Genomic DNA, 21,531 nt, shown 5'->3' on the forward strand with positions numbered 1-21,531 from the left:
GTAACGTATTCTGATTCCATATTATTGCAGTAATATAACCTAATCACTTTCAATTACTTTTGGATCACTCCAATAGGGAATATTCTATTAAGGGACAGAATAAACGTAAGGTAAATAGAATTACTAAAATTTGTTGAAGATGAATTTGATGAATCTGATTAAGATAAATGAACAATGTAACCTCAAAAAAATAACTGAAAGACACCTAGGTGAGGTAGTCATACAAAAATGGTCAAGTTTTAACTACGTAGTATAATTTTTAAGCAAAAATAAAACTTTCACTTTCACATGGAGGACAAGATATGCACTGTTTTAGTTCACATTAAGAACACATGAATACAGTAATCATTTGGATTTTGAACAACAATTAACTGCAAAATGGGGAAGGTGGGTGGTAGGATCCCTTACCCACGAGAGTGTAGGCGCACCATTATGCTTATTGTGATCTTGGTCACTATTTTTAAAGGAACAGTGAGTATTGTTGACCATTGGATGTTGCTGTATTCTGTCATGCAACTGAAAATGTGTGCTAAAAAATATAAAGGAAGAATTCAAACTATAGGAGACTCAAATTAAACAAACCTGAACATGTTCCTTCTCATTTTTTGGCCAAGTTTTTCACAAAGTTTTTGTTTTTTTAGGTACCTTTAGCAGCTAGATGGCCTGCAAGTGTGTTGTTTCCTTTTAAGTTAGAGCCATGTTATAAAAAAACAATTGAATTCCTCGACTATTTTTTCAAATTGTACTATTTGATTGTAAACTAGTTCATGTATTTTTTCCTTTTAATTATATCAATATTAGTTTCTCGAATTACTTACTTTTCAACCACTGGGAGGCGCTATGAAATACATACTGTCATGGCCAGCATGACCGGTCTGTCCCGCCCCCTGGGCACCAGCTGAAGCAGATCAGCTAATTGCTTGTGTGCTACTTAAGGTTGGGTTGTGGGTATTGCGGGTGTTGGCTCATTACACCTTTTCCGTTCTGTTATGCCCTGTCCTGTTTAGTTTGAGTCGGAGGAAACCTGTACTTGACCATTCTGAGTGTAAGAATGTTTTTGTTCTGTTTTGTCCCGGAGTTTTGGACAACTTTTATTTTGTTAAATAAAAGTTTTGATCGTCACCGCAATTGAGTTCTCCCTTCCTGCCTCCTGCCTCCGTTCTGGTCCGGTCTCCATCTCGTGACACATACTGTCCCCATAACAAAATGTGACTAATATATCCTCTAATTGAAGGAAAACACAGCTAACTTTGAATTACAAAAAAACAAAATGAAAATTGTAATAAAAGTGTTTTCAATTGCCCCTTCATACCGCCACATGCTATTCTAGTAAAGATGTTTTTCCTCACCTCGTGTTCCCTGTGCTTTCATTCTGAGCAACAATAGAGCCAATGAATGAATATAATCAACGTCATTGCTAGTTCACTGGGTGAAAATCAGGCAAAAGAGTCTCTCAGAGGCTGAGGTAAGTGTGGTCTCAATATAAAAACAGAGCAGCTGAAACCTGAGCGACAGCCTAACACGCACACAAACTCAATGAGGTTGAGAGTTGCCCTTCACTAAACTCTTCGCACGTTTACTCTTCTGCTTTCCATGAACCACATGGGAAATTAGTCTAGAGACAATATTTTCACTAGATAATCAAATTCGACCCCAAACACAACTGGAGGTTTGTGGTCCATTTGCAGCAGTTATAAGATTAGTTTTCTAGGTTTACAGAAAAACTGTGACCTGAAATCTTTATTGTATTGTAAATGTATTTGTGGTTAAACACTGCCTACCAACACCAGCACTGTTGAAAGAAAATTGGAATGGAATAGAATAGAATAGAATAGAATAGAATAGAATAGAATAGAATAGTCTTTATTGTAATTGATATCAACGTTTTGAAACATTGTATGCAATGAGACATTTGTAAGTAAATTTACCTCAGTAGTTCAAAAGAATACATTTATCTGATAAAAGGGCAGATTTTCTTTGCGTTTGTACAGTACATTTTAGACATTAACCTTACTATAATACTAAATGTCTCAACGGACTGCACAGGTTACAATTACACCATCCTCTGATCTTAAACCAACATGCAGGCAAAAGAAAACTTAAAACCTCAGCACGAGGAAAACAAGAAACCTCGAGAAGGGACCTCACAAGTGGTAATCCCCCTTCCGGGATGACCAGGGTGCAATAGATTGGGTAACAGTACACAAAACATAGTGAAAATCAATAAAAGAAAACATAGGTAATATGTTGAAATTTGTCCAGAAAGTGCATGACATCAACAACGCCATGAGCCTGTATAATAGTCCGAAGTCCCTAAGAGCAACGACGCAGCTTCCCATCTCTGCTGGCTGGTCGATACAGAGGTTGGCGTGCTCTGATTCCAGAGGCTGGTCCACTTACTTGGCTCGAATCGTCCTTCTCCCTCATATCACCACCAACCAGGCAGTCGGAAAAGGACAGAAAAAGAAAAGTAGGAGGTGGACATCAATCATAAGCTATTGAGTAGAAGTTTTTCAGGCTGCTTGAAGAGTGAACTGCACTGTTTGGCCTCGATCCATTATCCCCCATTAACTATTTCTAAGAGCATGGACAACAAAGGAAATTTGTGTCATGAATGGTGGCAATTTTAATAAAAAAACGTTTTGCTGGGGACCTGCAAAAGGCACTTTACTCGTGAGGCGGACCAGAACGACAATGCTCAGCAAAATGAAATGCACAGCTGTGTATGCGATCCACTCTCCCTGGACACTATTGTTAAGAGCAGGGGCCTGCAGAGCAACCGTTGGGGCAGGACAGGCCACTGAAGCCAGCATTCATTTTACCTCTGAAAAGTGATGGGTCCCGGGCACTCGCATGCTCAAAAATCTATGGGTTCCAACAGAGATCTATGGGTCCCCAAAATGTAGTGTTATCGAGGTTGAAATTGTAAACCGGCAACAAATATATAAATCTATATAGTCATTCAGTTTTAATCATCGCACTCAATTGGTAATACAAAGCAGTTATCACTTCAGATTTTTCATTTGACAAAAATATTGTACATTGTACAAAATAATATTGCTGAAATATTAGTCTATATATTCATGCAGTTTTAACCACTTCAGATTTTTCAGTTCATATATTCTTCGTGGTTTGCTGTCCCGCCACAGTTTTAATGCCTTCTCAAGGTCCAATTGCAGCAACGGAATTTTCATTGTGCCGATCCAATGTGCTTTTCTGAAAGTTCGTATTGCCAAATGATTTATGCAATCCAGTTTTTTTGTCACGCTTGGTGCACGCATCACAGAACATGTAGCCTCCATTATCATCCTCCTCATAGCGTAACCAGGAATATAATTGGGTCAATTTTGGCAGAAAAGTCCTTTTCTTGCTGGGAGTATTCTTTTGTTTATCTTTCGTCAAATCGTTCGCTTCAAAACACGTGTTTTCCTTGCCTTTGTGGTCTTCTGAAGAATTTCTCCGTCGTTATTTCGTGCCGGAATTATTGTGGTTGTTACCACTTTCTGTATTATGTTTCTACTTATTACCAACACTGAAGAAATTACCATCTTTTTGTGATTTGCACCTAATACCAACTGTTTTTAGGGAGGCATACTTCTCTTTCACTCGACAACCACCAAAACAATGACGTCATCTCGAAACAACGAGATCTCGTTTGTGGCGGATCTGCCTGGCGAAAAGTTTGGAGTGCGGTAAATCTTTGTTAAAAAAAAGTAATCGAGTAATAATGACAATTTAGTGTCGAAAAAGTTGCGCCCTGGGGACGCACATTGATTTGACACAATGCGTCCCCAGCAAAAATGTTGCGTTTAGGACGCAGGGACGCGGGCAAACGAGAACACTGCTGAAGTGTGCCATTGTGCCCGGACTAATATGAACTGCAGTGTTTTTGCTGCGATCCAGTATCTCCAGTCGACAATAGCTTAGAGCAGGGAACGAAGGAAAATGTTGTGGCATGCAAAGTGGCTCTTTTTTTTTTTTTTTTTTTTTTTTTTTTTTTGCTTAGAAATTCCAGAGCACCAGTTCGACTGAGATACATTATCCTGGTCGACAACTGTTGCAAGCGTGGGTTTAAAGAGCACATGTTAAAAATTGGCAAGGGCTACTTGGCGGACTTTTGCCTATCGAACAGTGTTCTGGTCCCCATCAACCGCAATAAACAGAGAAAACAGAACTGCAAACAGTCTTTAGGTTCACAGAGTCCCAAGCGGGAGTAAAGGGGGATTTTGAGTGTTTTGGTGTGACATTTTTGATGCTGTGTGTTAAGTGTTGAATTGAGAGCTATAACGAGCCCCCGGAATGTATTTTTAATGTCTTGAGGCCTTAAGCGCTATCGTTTTCTTGAACCAGGACTGCGACTATTTGCCAACTGTCCATTGGCAATGCTGTGTTGAAGATTGAAACATTTCTGCCTCCGGATGAGACACAGGCTGACCCAAAACACAAACCCATGTTGAAAAACAATCTTAACAGAAAGAAATTGAAGCACATTCTTTAATGTATCCATTCCTGGTGAGAACCTAAAAAACTAATCTTAAATTCTTTGCATGCAGTTTTTCGATATGCTGCCATGTTTTAGCCTCACCTCTTCCCTGTCCTGAGAAAAACTGGTGTGGGATTCACCTCTTAAATTGCCCAGGGTGCAGATAGAGCCCTGGATAGTGGCTCCGTAATCCCCCTCACTATTGAAGCCCATCTGTTTTGGCTTTCATTTTTCTGCATTATTAGCACTTATTGGTACATGGTCCAGGAATGTAGCCGGGTGTTTGAAGTGAAAGAGGAAGGTGATGCCAGGGGCATGAGTTGAAGGAATGGTGACCTTAAGGTCTAACACAAGCCAGCGTTTCTAACCTCTAGGAGTATGTCTTGATGTTGAAATCCAAGACCCGCCCACTGGCCTATCCAACAATCCCAGGGGTATTATTTCTGCAATTTTGCTAGTCTGAGAACCAACTCGAACCAAAGTTGTTCCTCAATGAAACTATTCCTTTTGAAATAGCATGAATCAAAATATAAAACATCAAACACTGCTTCTATAAAATTTGATTTTTAAAGGGAGCAATTATATTTAAATATACTGAGGGAGCAGAAGCATTACTGCATAAATATTACTGTAGAATACTTAAAGGGATACTGTGTAATATTTGACCACCAGATGTCACTGTATTGTTTTGTCAAACTGAAATGTTACTAAGCACAAGGAGGAATAGAGACTATGGAGACTCAAAGTGACCAAGCAGAACTTATTTTCTTAACATTATTTTTCCCCTGCCTTTTACAATTATTTTGGTTTTGGGGGTACCCTTGCGGCAAGATGGCGGACAATCACGTGTGCTCCCTCTGGGGGAGCCTCATGTAGGATCAATTCCTACATTGCTTGACATGCAAGTATATGACAGTTCATGTCCGTCAATTCATCCATTTTCCGAGCCACTTATCCTCACTAGGATTGCGGAGGTGCTGGAGCCCGTGCCAGCTATCTTTCGGCAGTGGGCTGGAGACACCCTCAACTGGTTGCCAGCCAGTTGCAGGACAAAAGTTCATGTATTTTTCTCAATATTCAAATCAATAAGGTGTTTTTAAAGGTAAAAAAATGTGTACAAATCTTAAAGAACTAAGGTATTAAACTGTCAACTTCAAAATACACTGAAGTAAATTAGAAAAAGGAAAGAAATCTTTTAATGTAACAAAATTAATAATTCAATCAATCATAAATTTTCACTTTTCCTTAATACCAAAAACTAATCAAGAAAACCATAAGAACATGATCAAATTGTGATGGGTTTTATTGAAATAAATCAGCATTCATGTGTGAATATTTGTTATTTAAAAGATTCTAGTAGATTAAGGAGATGCTAATTAATTATAGAATTTGAATGAACCACTCCGTCAGGTATATAGCATCACCTCTAGAAAAGTCTCTGTTTGTTTAGACCTGAGGTGTGTACATTTGATCAAACGCTTTTTGTTGAAATTTCAGTTTTGCATCCAACTTTATCTGAAGTTTGGTTCAACATTTAAAAGGTCGCCTAACAAAATACTAACTTGAAACCTTCCCAGTTGTTACATACTTTCGGTTTTAGGTAAGGGAGGAAGAGGTAGTCTGCAATTTAATTTTTGGTTGGTTGTGATTTACAGTTCATCGTTAATTCAATTGTCACTTTAAAACAATTTAATATTTTACTGTATCACGGGGCAACGCACGTTTCTTTTACAACTTAATCGTAAATATAGGGTGATTTAATTTTATGATTAATGCCATCACACACCTTATAAGTAGAGAACTCATTTCAAAATGTAAGTTAAAATATATTAATTTGAGTTTTGAATGTAGTTTGTAAAAGTAAAATGTTCCCTAAATAAAGAAAATACTCAAGTAAAGATACTTTAAAAACAATACTGGCAGGACGTTTGATCTAAGACTAGATTTAAGGCTCTTAAAACTCCACGGGATAAATCACATCTAAAGGTTCAACATTTTGAATCACCTACTGGCGCTGCCATTGACGGTTGTCAAATTGTACTAATATTGGTTTCCGGTTACTTTTTACGCATCGGTTAAAAGATGCAGTCGTTTTAAAGCTATCAGTGAACAAAATAAAGCTAGCCATCCTGGCCACAAAGATTGGAAAAGTGTTGATAGCGAGTTCAGGTTACTCTGACAATTTTGTACTGATCAAGTCACTAAGTGTCCACTTTAATGTGTTCCTGCTCTTGTAAAATGCTTGTATATATAAAGACAGACTTTTAAACTTACTTTTAAAACAGGAAAAGACTAACTCTTTTTTGTGTCTGGATAAGGACCAGACAAACACTGTTCTGCCCATGTAAGACTTCAGAGCAAAGTTGCAACTGTAACCCCAATTTAAAGGCAGTGAGGAATAAAAAGCTAAAGAATCTATCCATCTATCTACCCTGGTCATATCCCTCAAGAGGATTGACCGACAGCAAGACAAATACATACAAAAACAAAGAAAATTTTAAAAAAGGAAAAAGTAGAAAAACACACACACAAAATGTTTGGACCATGGCCAAACCAAATTCCGAAACACCCAAACAGGTTAAGCACCTCGGCACCCAAGTTGGTCATGCGTTAGTCCCTCCAGATGAAACGGGACACATAATCAGACATACCACTCATTCACCTATGTAAACATGCACACTCAACAATCTACTTAAGGGGCCGGTCACACAGACATTTGCGGCTGAATCACGGCCAGAAATTTCTGCCTTTGAGGCGGACGCTATTGGACGCTTTGAGATCGCCATTCAGACGAGATACAGCAGTGCTTAACACGAGGTCGGAAATTTGCGCACGGGTGGCAGCGCGAAAAAGTTTTGCGCTGCTCAATTCTTCAGAGCGCGGGTACACAGCCTTTCACGAGCGTATCAAGGTTGAACCACGGCCAGATGCTGTTGGGCGCTGTTGGACGTTTTGAGACCGCCATATAGACGAGATACAGCAGTGCTTTACTCGCGGTCGGAAATTCACACGTGGTTGGCCGCGCGCAAAACTTTTGAGCTGCTCAAAAGTTTGAGCACGTGTTAAACCGCGTGCCGCACACGTGGTCAACACGAGGTAATGACGCGGAAATGACGCAGAACGACGTGCTCTGGCCGCGGCCAGGGCGTGGTTACACATGGGTAGGACGGGAAATTTCAGCGGGTAATCGTGGGTGGAGCATGGTAATAGCATGTTCTGCACCTGTATCGCGGTGTTATTACGTGAAATTAGCGTGTTACGTGTGTGACAGTCAAACGCCTTTCTCCGCGTATATACAGCGCGATTTGCGTCAAGGGGGTGAACATGGATCCCCGTCACCGTAGTGACCTCGTCTTAATCCATTTTGATTTCTTGACATTTCTTTTCAAGATAATAAAATAAAAATGATGCCATAGCTTGAAATCTTGATCTTCACTGGACTGTGTCTTGAGCGGTTATGATTTCTACAGCCCGGTGTTATCCGAGAAATGCATCCCTGTCGAGATTCGCATCCCCACTTTTACCTCGTTTTATCTCACTTTTAGGGAATGTAATGGCGAACATATAACCAAAACCACTTTGTCTTGCATTTGTTGGGAATGTAATACAACTTAAACCATTCCGTCTTTGTTTTTGTTGTGAACGTAATCGAACCGTAAATCCCCCCCCCTCGCGTGAACGCGCATTCTGCTGTGCTTCCAACAAAAGCGATCATATTCTATATAAAAGGCTTATAAAACAATAAAGCGAGCTAATTATAACGATTGGGAGATCCTAGTCTATATAACGCGTTTATTTAAACAATAAAGTGCGATCGTATTCTACAAAATGCGTTTGTTAACGCGGATGAAAAAGTCACCAACGTCAATGCACGCTTCCCACAAAAGCGATCGCAGCAGAATGCGCGTTCACGCGAGGGGGGGGGGGGGGGGATGTGGATGTGTTGCGTAGGATTCGGATTTGGGCACAACACCGGCTCGGGAGCTTTTATACCCGTGGTCCACACGAGAAAATGACGCAGAAATGACGCGATGAGGAAGCGGAACAGTCGCCGATGAACAGCGGGTTGGCCAATTTTGCGCATTTTCCATCGCGGGCAACCACGGGCAAAAAAAAAAAACTGTGTGACTGTCTGTGTGACCGGCCCCTAAGATCCCTTTTCTAACCACTGCACAATCCATAAGTGCTCTTCCCACCATCTCACCACCATCCACCCTGACAAAGGTATACTTATTCACGTCCCTCTTTTTAAACAATGTTTTGGCAATCACCAACTCATTTTCCACACATAACTCAATCAATTTCTTCCCACTCTCATTTCTTCATGGTACTCCATATCTACCAACCACATTTTTAACCATTTTATCACCCACTCTAGCATTCAGGTCACCTAGTATTCCCACTTTTTACCCCTCTTTCGCACTTGCCACACATTCGGACAAATCCTTCTAGAACTCCTCTCTCTCCTCAGCACTTCTTTCTGAACCAGGTCCATATGCACTTATAAACATCCATACTTCTATACCCCACTTTAGCCTATCCCACATTAATCTGGAAGATATATCTTTCCACTCCACCAGTTTTTCCTTTGCTTTCTCACTCAAAAGCACAGCCACTCCTTCTCTAGTATGTCCACCCATATCTCCAGACTGTCCACCATACATACCTCCAAGCTGAAATTCACCTTTTACTTTCATCTTTGTTTCACTCAAGGCTAACACATCAACCTTCCTTCTAGTCATCATCCTTCCAATCTCCTCTTTCTTCCACTCAGTCGCTTTACTTCCACATCCGCTCACATTTAGTGACCCTGTAACTAGGGTTTGCGGGACCTTTCGGTCTACCGCCCCCCTTTCTTTGCCTTGCTGTCTCTTATGGAGTAGAGATAGAGAGGAGAGGATCCCCAGCCCCCTCACTCCCTCCACTTTAGTCGCCTCTTACGACACACAGTGGACCACAGTGGGAGAATTCTCATACCTTTCAGGGGGAGAGGGCCCCTCAACACAGGACAGAGAATAAGAATACTTTTGATGTTAGTCTAACTAGTTTATTATTGTAGTTAATGGTCCACTCAAGTAACAATACAAAAATACAATTGACAGAGACATGAAATAGCAAAACAAAATTTCAAATTCATTTTGAATGTTGTAATACACTCCCACAACAACATTTTATTTACACATCAAATAAACTTTTAAAACTACAAAGAGAAAAGGAAATAAACTTAGCAAAACTCATTCTGTTTGTGTTCTTTGTGGATCCCTTGTCACCAGGTGGAGTCAAAATGAAAGTTTTTTTGAAAAGTATTTTTTTTTTTTTTTTCAAGCAATGTCATGCTAACGATCGCTATGATATTCACAGGTTCTGTCTGCCGTCTAGGCTGCCGCGCATGTTCTGCCCGCAGTGAGCAATGACGTTCTAACGGCACTTGCTATTATAGACTTTTTTCACAAAACTTTATTAAAACAGGAAATTACAAATATTTGTTCACTGATTAAAATATATTATTTAATTATTTGAAAAAATGTGTAGTACAGTGTACTTACTTTTACATTTTTATATTTTATTTAATGCTTCAATCATGCCTTTAGTTATCTATTTCTAACTGCCTTTTAACAACACGGTTTACACAACTCCAGGAAAAATGATCTGTTGAAAAGAACACGGTGAGTCCTCAGCTGTGCCTATCACCCCCCAGTTTAACGTCACCTGTGACCTGATAAATCGACGTCGGTATACACAAACAGCTTAGATTCCAAATCTGAGAGTCAGTGGAGAGTGGAGAATTCTGAATTTGTAACAATTTCGGGCAGATTTTCTGTGTTGACAACGCACCCTTGATAAGGAAACAATCACTCATTTATCAAACATATTTCTGTGTAAAAAGGGTCCTTAACCTCTTCTTATGACATATCTGTCAACGAGTACTTTTATACATATTTTTATTATGTTAACTTGTATATATTTTATAACATTTTTTGTACTGGAAAAAATGAAAACAACATTTTAAAAAAGCTTCTTGTCTTGCGCCTTACGACTCTAATCTGGATTGTCTCAGACAACAATGTCATCGTAGGGCCGTCACCGCCTTAAACATGCACGCAAACCTGTCAAAATATATCTCCTATTTGGGAAATATTTTTTTTGCTGCTCATTGCACTTATTTTCATTGCACTACAGTTACGACGTACTATTCTTTCATTGAACTTTTACAGTATTATAACCTCGGCCAATCTCTAGGCACAATTTTGTAAATATTGTTCCACTGTTTATCCTGAGAATCTTTCGCATATTTTTTCTATTTAATGTGTTTATTACATGTTTACCCTGGAGTGCCAGGTCTAATCTCTTTGCATACAATGTTTCACAATGTTAATATCCATGACAATAAAGAATATTTAGTTAAATTAAATTCAATAAAATTGTTGCGGTACAGTACACCTGATCAATTTCTTCAGTAAACAAAATAAACTTGTTTACACACACTATTTTTGTTTTTATTCTACAATGTCTCTCTCGCTGTGAGTAAATAGGTGCCATTTTGTGTATGAAAGGTTTATTATCACTTAATAGGCGGAATTGCAATCATTAATAAAGGGTGCGATTGACTGAGTTAGACCGGTATGTTATTAAGTCTTCTCACGTTGCATTTTCTTTTTTAATATAAATTAAATACAATCTCAAGAATTTCATACAGACCCCTGCAAACTGTAAATCTTATAAGTCGACCTTTGATGGCGTACTTAAAGCCGACCAAATGTTCAGTGATCTTCTAATGACCGTTGTGTAACATTTGACCTTCTGCATGACCCGCCCTAACATGATAATGATATTTTTTCGCAGGCGGGGGTCAGCGCCGCTCAGCCTCGATTGACCTTTTTGATTTTAGCGAGAGCCGACCTCATCAGCAGTTCATCAGAGCAATTAATAATCCATAATGTCACATATGAATAGCATTCATCAGCCGGCGACACTGTGTCCGCTTCCCCGAGAGACGAAACCCCTAAAATGACGCTTTGATTTGGAGACCATTGATTAGCCTGGCGCTCTCCTCCAGTTAACAGCCCACAATCAGTCTTTGTGCACAGCCTGGCCTTTTAGTGTGTTTTTGACAGTTTTATTATGAAGACTAGAGCAGCTCGAATAAACGGCACATGAACGGCCTCCGCTGGTGAGCTCTCCAAAAGGTTAGTAAATTTCACCATATGGATTTTTCGTGTCTGGCCTAAATGTCATGGCTTAATTATTAACACTGGGGCAATTTGGCAGCACAAGATTTGCTCTTTTACAATATTGCAGTTCCTTTTGAGGTTAAGTGTTGGCGGTGCTAACAAAGGCCATTGTCCCGCTTCTGTATTTAATGAAGATGTGTTTAAAGATGAAATAGTTTTTAAAGACGACACGACCTTTTGAGTATTGCCTGTGGAAAACATGTTTAAAAGGGAAATCAATCTAAAGATTTGTCCTAACAGTATTATACTGTAGGTGCCCCCACTACCCTAAGCCTAGGATTCGGAATATTACTGTAGCAAAATGTACCTGTTTTGATCGAACACCGCGAGGGACTATTTTGCAACTGGCTTGCTTAAAATAGATTTTAGCTGCTTAGGCTAAGCTGGCATGAATGCAAGTGGATATTTCTCAATCTCTGTAATTTCTTGATCATTTTCAATATATCATATCATCACCCATCCATCCGTCCATCCATCCATCCATCCATCCATTATCTTCCGCTTATCCGAGGTCGGGTCGCGGGCGCAGGAGCCTTAAAAGGGAAGCCCAGACGTCCCTATCCCCAGCCACCTCCTCCAGCTCATCCGACGGAATCCCGAGGCGTTCCCAAGCCAGCCGAGAGACATAGTCTCTCCAGCGTGTCCGGGGTCACCCTCCGGGCCTCCTGCCGTAAAGGAGTAATCTAACTAATAGTTTCTGCTGTTACAATGCCGTTACCATAACTGGCGGTCAAAAGCGGTCCGTTACATACGTTTTCGTGCATGCGTTTAGGTATGTTTTATGTGTTCACGTTTGTTTTTGTGTGTGTTTACATATGTTTTTATTGGTGCTCACGAATGTTTTGTGGGTGTTTAAGTACATTTTTGAGCATGTTTACGTACATTATGTGCATGCTTACGTACATTTCTGTGCATGTTTATGTACATGCTGATTGTTATTTAATTATCTTGGTTACTGTTTGTTATTGTTACACTTCAAGAGCAGAATCAATTGGTTGCTGGTGAGATGCAATAAAAATTACAAGGTTCTATAACACAACTACCTGTATGTTTTTCTCTATTCAACTGACTCGAATACAACCACTTATTTTTAAAATAACAGAAATAGTTACTTTCCCTAGTAACTAGTTACTTTTACTCTTGTGTAATTCAGTTACTAATATACTTACTTTTGCAAGGAGTATAGAGTATTGATAACTAATTACTTTTTTAAAGTAGCGTGCCCAACACCGGTTCAGAGTAAATTAAAAAGATTACTGTCCCTGCTAATGGCATATTTCCAAGAAGCAGGGGTGGGAAAATTTGAAGGTTGACTCCCTCGTTAACAAATTTTACACGATACCTGATCAGCAGTTTGTTTTGAACGACCGTTCTCGCATTATTAGTGAACGCCTGAGCTTTAAACCCACATTATAAGCAGTCAACAAATACTGGGGGTCACGACCCCTCATGGTGGCCGTATGAGTAAATATTGACCAAACGACATTCAGACAGTTAGGCGGAGCCACCACAGGAGAACACAGACATGCACTGTGATGTTTTCCGAGGGCCTAATAAGAAGCCTAATCCCTGCCTAGGCTCTTCCTTCGCCCCAGCAGACTTGTTTTTTTCTACTGCGCAAATCAGCACGGGCGGCTCTGCGTTAGGTTCAAGTTACCCTGAGGTCGGACCTTCGCGGCGGTGAGTCTGAATATAGCTCCTGGATCTCAAAGTCAAGGTATACTCATGAACCCCCTTTCCCGGGTTCGAATCCCAGGACAGTATCATGGTATCTGAGTTCACACATTGAGCGCCCCCGCCTTGCTAGATGTCATCACGCCTTCCTCCTTTTAGGTCTTCTTGTTGACTTCCCCTGCTGACAAGTCAGACACGATGCCGCGTGGCGCTTGAATAGGGGAAAGTCTGTCACACAATGCAGCACAAGGTAGTTTTAACATTTTGCTTTTATAAGGAAATGATCAGATTTTGACAACTGTTGGGAGTTTTTTTTTTTATTTTGCTGGACATTTTAAAGTGTATTGGATAGAACAGCTTTTTTAAAATAATATGATATGATTTTCATATAAAAACAGGGAGACATTATGTCACTACTAACACGTTACAGATTCAGAGGCTATTAAAGAAATACAGTTACATTTGAACAAACAGGACAAAATAGCACACAAATATTTCTAAATAAATATTAAAAGGCAACAAATAATAAATGGCAGGAAAGGCCAAAAAGTTGACAGTACTGCTGTCAAAATATAGGTTTTACGTGTGTTAAACTAAATATACACACGTATTAACGTTATATAAAGAGCATCAATCAAAGCGGCGCTGCCACGAGCGGCTGCCTTTTCCAGCAGCTGCCCTATTGTTTTATTGTCTGCTCCTATCTTCGGTGTTTTTTCTTCCCGTTTTGACAACTACACTATGGATTACTTCTATCCTATGGACATGGGTTTTAACGCACAAGAAATGCGTGTATTCAAGGAATTTCAACTCCTTGCCCTGAAGATTTCTCGTGCCGGCGTGATGAAGGGGCCTATCGTGGAGGAAGAGCCGGAGCTAGCGAAGCGGCTAGCGGCGTTGTAAGTCTTTGGTACCATCCGTAATAATGGTAAATGCGAACTCACGACCAAATAAGATCATCGAGTGCTGGTGGAAAACATCTAAGCGCACAGGGAGCGCAGTTGATGTGTTTCGCGGAAACGTGGCTCACGTTTAGCATTCCGGACGCTAACGTGTAGCCACCCGGAGCTACCCGGAGCAATCCGGCTTCAACGCCGCTAAACAGAGACACGAAAGCCGGGGGGAATCGGAGAGGAGGCGGACTTGCTAACACGAGGTGGTGTATCCCTGGATTTTCACAAAGAAAAGTTTTCCATCTGCCGCAGGGATGTCGAATTTTTGGACTGGCGTGACGTCATCCACTTCGCTACAAGCACCCCTAGGGTATCATGTTCATCTGTTGGCAAAAGTGCAGCCAATGATTCTGATTCAGCACCGAAAATCGAATTAGTGGAATCACTAGCAAGCTAACAGCAAGTCAAGCAATCCAATTATGTTTTTGTTGTTGCATGAACTTAATTGATGATTTTATTCAAAAGGAGCAGATAATAAACTTCATTTAAAAATTATGGAAAGACAATAAAAGTTTTTTTTTTCTCTGATCTTAAGTTTTTGTTTAGCTTTTTTGCTCGGCCAATTATAAATAGATGTACAGTGGGTTCAATTATTTGTTAATCCGACCGTGCCTAAGCAGTCACCGATGTGACAAAATTACCTGACTGTCTTTTCAAGTATTTTAAGGTAGATGTTAAAAAGCAAGCCATGACAGAAGCGTTTCGCTACACACAGTGAAAAGCAGGCAAGAACGCTTTGCATAACGCTTGAACTGAACACTTACGGTACATGTCTCTTCCTGACTTTTTGCCTCAAAACTTCGAGCTCATCATAAATAAAGTAACTGAAATACAGAATTACAGAAAAGACGAAATACAGAAAAAAAAAATAGAAACAAATCTACAAGCGTATCGGCTGGATGCTCCACATACTGACTTGACATGATGACTTTAAAATGAACGACAAGAATGCAGTGACTCTAACTTGTGCTGATTCACACGAGAGTATGTTCTTTTTCAAGACATTTGTGGAATGTTTTTGCAGTTCCAGCAGGTCTGATGTCTGGGTTGTTCCTTTCTGACAAATCGCATTGCTTGTGTCATAATCTTTTGGTCATAATTATATACTTACTGTAAGTTTTGAAACTGTGCTATATGATGTTTGGCTACATTGCCCATTTATATTCTTTTCAATATAACCTTGCTACCTCAGGAAAGCCACGCAGCTTGTGAGTATGTAAATTGACCAGAATAAAACAAAACAACATTTAACATGCAAAGGGATCATTCTAAAATGTGAAGTTAATTATGTAATTCAGAATAGAATAGAATACAATACAATATAATACAATAGAATACAATAAAATAGAATTGCCTTTATCGTAATTTATATCAAAGTTGTAAATAACAGTATGCAATAAGATTAGACATGGCACTCCAAGGTGAACATGTAATAAACAAGGATAAACATGCAAAACTAATTACAAAGTAGTTGTTAGACACTGGCTTATGTTATAATAATATTGCAATTAAAGAATCATACCAGTAGTGCAATGAAAAGTAGTGCAATAACATTTAGCCTGCAACAAATAAAAATCCCAAATAAGTTGCAAGCTAAATATATTCACAGTTGTGCGTGCTTGTTTAGTTTGTTTAGGGTAGTATTCGCCCGGGGATGAAAAGAGACTGTGTACAAATGTAACACGTAACAATTATATTTATGAAATGAAAAGCATAAAATACCATAAAACTTGTTATTTTAAAGGGACAGTGCATGTTGTTTGACTTCTAGATGTCGCTGATTAGAGTCGTGCAACAAAAATGAGTGCTTAAAATCTCAAAGAAGAATATAAACTACAGCGACTCAAAGTCACGGCACCATTTTTGAGATTTTTGGGTACTCATGGCAGCAACATGGTGGACGATCATGTCAGTAGAGGCTCATGTTATCTAAAACAAATGCTAATTTATATAAGTACGTTTAAAAGTACATGTTTTTGCTTCATTATTTAAATTAATGTTTTTTTCAAAATGAAAGTTTCTTTCACGACTAGTAAAACTACTACTCCTGCGTTAAAGGATTCAAACTGTCCATTTATAATTAACATTTGTCATGTAAAAATGGGAACTTGATCATGTAAAAATATATCAATTATTGTAAATTATAACTTCAAAATTGTGATTTAAAAGATAAAAAAATTAATATAAAAATGTGAAAATTATCAATAAAACCATTTTATTTATCATGTATAAGAATATAAGCTTAGGAAATAGATGGATAAAATAAAAATGTACGGTTTATTATTTTTTTCATCTTTAATCTTTGTTATTGTATTTTTTTCTTTTGTTTCTTTTATTTTTTTTCCCCTCTTTAAATCATTCAGTTCATAATGTTACATAATAATTGGTAACCTAGGGATTAAAGCAACAAACACAACCAGGACGGCATTAGCTCAGGAGGTAGAGTGCTCGTCTTGGGATCAAGAGGTCGCAGGTTATATGTCGAATTGTCTTTGGGCAAGACTCTGAATCCATAATGCCCCCGATAGCAGGTCGTTGCCTGCATTGCTGACACTGCTATCGGTTATTTAGTGTGTAAAAGGGAAAGTGTGAAGCACATTGTAAAGCGCTTTGGGAGGTCTTCATTAACTTGAAAAAGCGCTATATATATTTACATTTATCAATAAAAGCTCTATGTAAAAAAAAAACTATTGTATGCAAATGTGACATTTATAATGTTGAATAAAAATGCTACAATGTGCTCCGATGTTAAAAGAACAAAATGTAACGGTATTTTAAAAATAATTTGTCACAAATAAATGAACAAATGAGCAAGTTTACCACTGTAATGTCTAAAAAAAGAGAAGTTGTTCATTTTAAAAAAGCGCATTGTAAAAATCGTGAACAAAATTCACTGAAAAATGAAATTACGTAAAAACTAATCATTTATTATTTAATAATGTTTTGTCTAAGTAGTTTGAATCTATTACATTACCCATGAAAACATTGACATATAGAAAAACAAAACTGCAAACCTCAAACTGTCATGATTGCCGAAGTGAATCGTTTTGCGCGCTGGAGCGCGCTCTCTGATTGGCTAAAGATCTCTTCTTAAGCGGTCAGCGTCCAGACAACGACGTCAGACCGTACTTCTGTGTTCCTGTGTGTTTCGCCAGATTACCAAGAACCAAAGACTACTCTCCTGTTTTGATTCCTGCCTTCGGTTCCGACCTGTTTCTGCCCGCGTTACGATCTACTCTCCTGCCCTGGCCATCGACCTGCCCGCTAAGACGTATTGATTCTGCCTACCTGTCACAGAAGTGCCGTTCCATCCAACGCTGCTAGCGACCGACAACCAGCGGCTTCCCAAGCCAGCTCTGTCAGCTCAATCCAATAAAGATGCCTTTAAAACGAACGCAATTGAGTCCGAGATTCCATTCTGGGTCGTGACACAAACTTGTAACAATTGTCACAGGTAAATATGAAATGAATTATGATTTTTTTTTTCTAAATAGTAATGTGAAACCATGCTTGCAGTAATAAAATCCATGCGTTTCAATAAGTGCATTATTACTTGTTATATTTGTATATGAATATTATCAAATCAAAATATAGGGGGTATACCAAAACAATTCTCCTCTTTTTATTGTTAAAACAGGGGCCTTTCTCAGTACAATTTAGCACGGCGGCGCAGTGGTTAGCGCGTGTGCGGCACAGTTCTAAGGTCCTGGGAACCTCCTGTGTGGGTTCAAATCCAGCTATCGGACTTCCTGTGCGGAGTTTGTATGTTCTCACCGTGCTTGCGTGGGTTTCCTCTGGGCACTCCGGTTTCCTCCCACATTCCAAAGACATGCATTTCAGGTGGATTGGCCGGTCCAAATTGTCCCTAGGTGTGAATGAGGAGCGAGTTGTCTGTCCCTGTGTGCCCTGCGACTGGCTGGCAACCAGTTCAGGGTGTCCCCTGCCCACTGCCCGATGATTGCTGGGATGGGCTCCAGCACCCCCGCGACCCTACTGAGGATAAGCGGTGCAGCTAATGAGATGAGATGAGATGAGATGAGATGACACAGGTTTTGGGATGAATGATCTGCAATTGTACATTATTTGTGACCCTTTAGCAATTGCAGAGAACATTATGAATAGAGCATGTGGATTGCAATTAGGTTAAGATATTACTATGCAAAGTAGTCCAGGATGCTGCTGCTTCTTTTGGATACCGGCAGGGACAGGAACCAACCATCTTTCATGTTTGCCATCCCATTAATATTATTTCTGCAAGTTTGTGTTAGAGTAAAGCATTCATAATGCCAGCACGTGGTAAAAATATTTCAAACGGTTATTTGGCCTCGGTATATCCCCCCCATTGTGTTTAACAGTCTTTTATGCATTGAGGAAACATATATATATATATATATATATATATATATATATATATATATATATATATATATATATATATATATACAAAGCAAATTAGCGGATTATCGCCCTGTGTGTTCTGCTTTATTGAAAATGAAAAGAAAAAAAAAGCACCTACAAGTCTCAACAGACTGCTTTGTTTCCTCTGAAGCAAATGTGATTGCATTTCATGTTCGAATAAGTGAAAGCTAACAGTCCTGCTTGTTGCCCTGCTTTTTACTGTTCATCAGTTGTCCTCTTTAATCAAGACTGTGTTGCATATGAACCAATCATTAGTCAAAAGTGACTTGAATGTAATGTAGCCATGCCAAATGACCTGTTGGCTACAGGGCGGTTACTAATAAAAGCTTTGTACTGACAAGTGGGGAAAACTAATGTGTTGGCATGACAAGTATTTGTCAGTCACGCACTTCCAGGGGAAAAGAGAATTAGGTTCAGTTGAAAACCTTGATTGCAGACGTATGCAGGACGACAATAGAAAGCGACGGCTGGCACCTGCTTTGGTGATGTGATCAGTAACAATTGTTCACATTCCAAATACATTGGTACTTTTTTTTTGGTATACCAGTTTATTTGTAGCAAAATTGTACTCGCTATATGGAGGAAAATTCTGTTCACTTGCAGCATTGCCATTGAGAGCTCATCCAGTGTACGCGTGCAAATGTTCGTATAACGTGTGTACATTCATTTAAAGCAGCAGTTCTCAAATAGTGGGGCTAGAGGTTCATTTAAGGTAGGCGCGGGTGCATTTGATCTCAGGGAACTTTTTTTGTCAACTTTCCCAGAATAAAGTGCAATTGCACCTCCTCTACACTCATTTCTTTTGTTTACAGTCAGCCTCCACCCAGTTCAAAGGGTGGACATAAAGTAGAGCAGACCCTTAAGTGACTCCATAGGAAAAAAAAATACACAGATGAGGAGACAGGCAAAGAGACACAGGCTAAATATACAAAAAAGTCTCCTCACGGAGGTTCAGACAAGAAGTTTGACGAAGCTCATAGTTTCACTACAACCACAGTGGCTACACGGTGGGAGATGAGCAAATGCCGACATGTTTGCCACGTTAAAAATGTTGGCAGCGGGCAGCATGAAGACGAATAAATTAAGCTGCCACTTATAGACACCCCAATCATGCTGATAAAATGCTTGAGGATTTTTCAGCCTGCCGACAAAGGGTCTACATTTGCCATAGACGTAGCTGACGTGTTACCACCAGTATTGAGCAATCGATGTTGTGCCCCTATCAATATTATGTGACCACGTAAAAAAAAAAACGATAGATCACTACAGCGTAGAAAAGGTTAATTCAAGTCCTCTCCTGAATATTTGACGCGCTGTATTGGCAGTGCCTTTCCCCTATGTCACGTGAAACGTATGATTTGTAATTCAATAATGGCTAACGCCAAACTTACGTTATTGTTACAGAAAGTTGCCAGATGTCATACAGCTTTGGAATTCCTATGTCTATTTGGATGTCACTCAATTTCTTGCGTCTTAACTCTGAAAAGACCGAAATGTTAGTTATTGGTCCATCTAAATGCCGCGACTTATTCTCAAAAACTGCTGTAAACATTGACAAATGTCACATCACACAGAGTGACTCAGTATAGAATTTAGGTGTCATATTTGACCCCGATCTGTCCTTTCAAACACATGTGAAGAAAATTACTAGAACCGCTTTCGTCCATCTTCGTAACGTTGCTAAAATTCGTCCTATGTTGTCTAAGTCGGATGCGGAGATTATAATTCACGCGTTTGTTACCTCCCGTCTCGATTACTGTAATGCACTACTCTCCGGTCTCCCGAAGACCAGAATCAAGAGTCTTCAGCTGGTACAAAATGCCACAGCGAGGCTTTTAACCAGGACAAAAAAGTCCGATCACATCACCCCGATTTTGGCTAACCTGCATTGGCTCCCTCTTAGCCTAAGATGTGATTTCAAGGTTCTCTTAGTATTATACAAAATCATACATGGACTTGCTCCCTCATATCTTTCAGATCTGATTTCCCCCTATGTTCCGGTCCGAAGCCTTCGTTCTGAGAGCGCCGGTCTTCTGGTGATCCCAAGAGCCAAGAAGTGTTCCGCTGGTTCGAGAGCATTCTCCATCCGGGCACCGGTGCTGTGGAATGCTCTTCCCCCTGAGATCCGATCTGCAACTTCAGTGGAAATGTTTAAATCTAAGCTTAAAACTCACTTCTACTCTATAGCATATGAATAACCTATACTTTTCGTGGAAAATATCTCTGTATTATTTGGGATTGCAACATCCTTTGCTGTCTGGTAATCCTGGAAGGGGGATACCACATGGGCGGTCCCCTTCATTTTCCTCATGTTGAGGTTTTTTGAGTTTTTCCTTGCGCTCATGTTGGTTCCAGAGCAGGGGATGGTGTAATGATAGTCTGAAAAATAGTCTGTGTAATATAGTCTGTGTAATATAGTATGTGTAATAACCCGTGAAGCCCTTTGAGACTCTTTGTGATTAAGGGCTATACAAATAAAAATGACTTGACTTGACTACGTCAGTAAAGCGACAAGTGTTGTTGGTATCATATAATTGAGCATGATCGGAGAGTTGCTTGGTTCGTCTTAAAAATGTTTTGTATTGCAAAAGGTGCTCATTCATTAATATCAATCAAAATGTATTTGTAAAGCACTTTTCAGGCAATGATTGGCCACTCAAAATGCTGTATAACAACATTCAGTGTACAATAAGTAAATAAAATCCCTTCCTTTTTCCCACCCAACCACGAGACACCGAATTAATTCATACACACAATGGTTAATAAAACA

At 39.5% G+C, this 21,531-nt stretch overlaps 1 long non-coding RNA gene across 2 annotated transcripts; it reads left to right on the plus strand.

Moving 5' to 3' along the window:
- Positions 1–13,220: 13,220 nt before the first annotated feature.
- LOC148365039 (uncharacterized) lies at positions 13,221–17,711 on the plus strand. Of its 2 annotated transcripts, none has more exons than XR_015850408.1 (3): positions 13,221–13,432; positions 13,549–13,639; positions 17,498–17,711. It is a non-coding gene; the product is annotated as an uncharacterized LOC148365039 (long non-coding RNA). The 2 variants fall into 2 exon arrangements; XR_015850407.1 differs by having other exon boundaries at positions 13,221–13,395.
- The last annotated feature ends 3,820 nt before the right edge of the window (positions 17,712–21,531 follow it).

The sequence above is a fragment of the Urocampus carinirostris genome, chromosome 5, assembly GCF_059441175.1.
Source record: "Urocampus carinirostris isolate Australia breed hairy pipefish chromosome 5, RoL_Ucar_1.0, whole genome shotgun sequence".
In the NCBI taxonomy this organism is placed as follows: Eukaryota; Metazoa; Chordata; class Actinopteri; order Syngnathiformes; family Syngnathidae; genus Urocampus; species Urocampus carinirostris.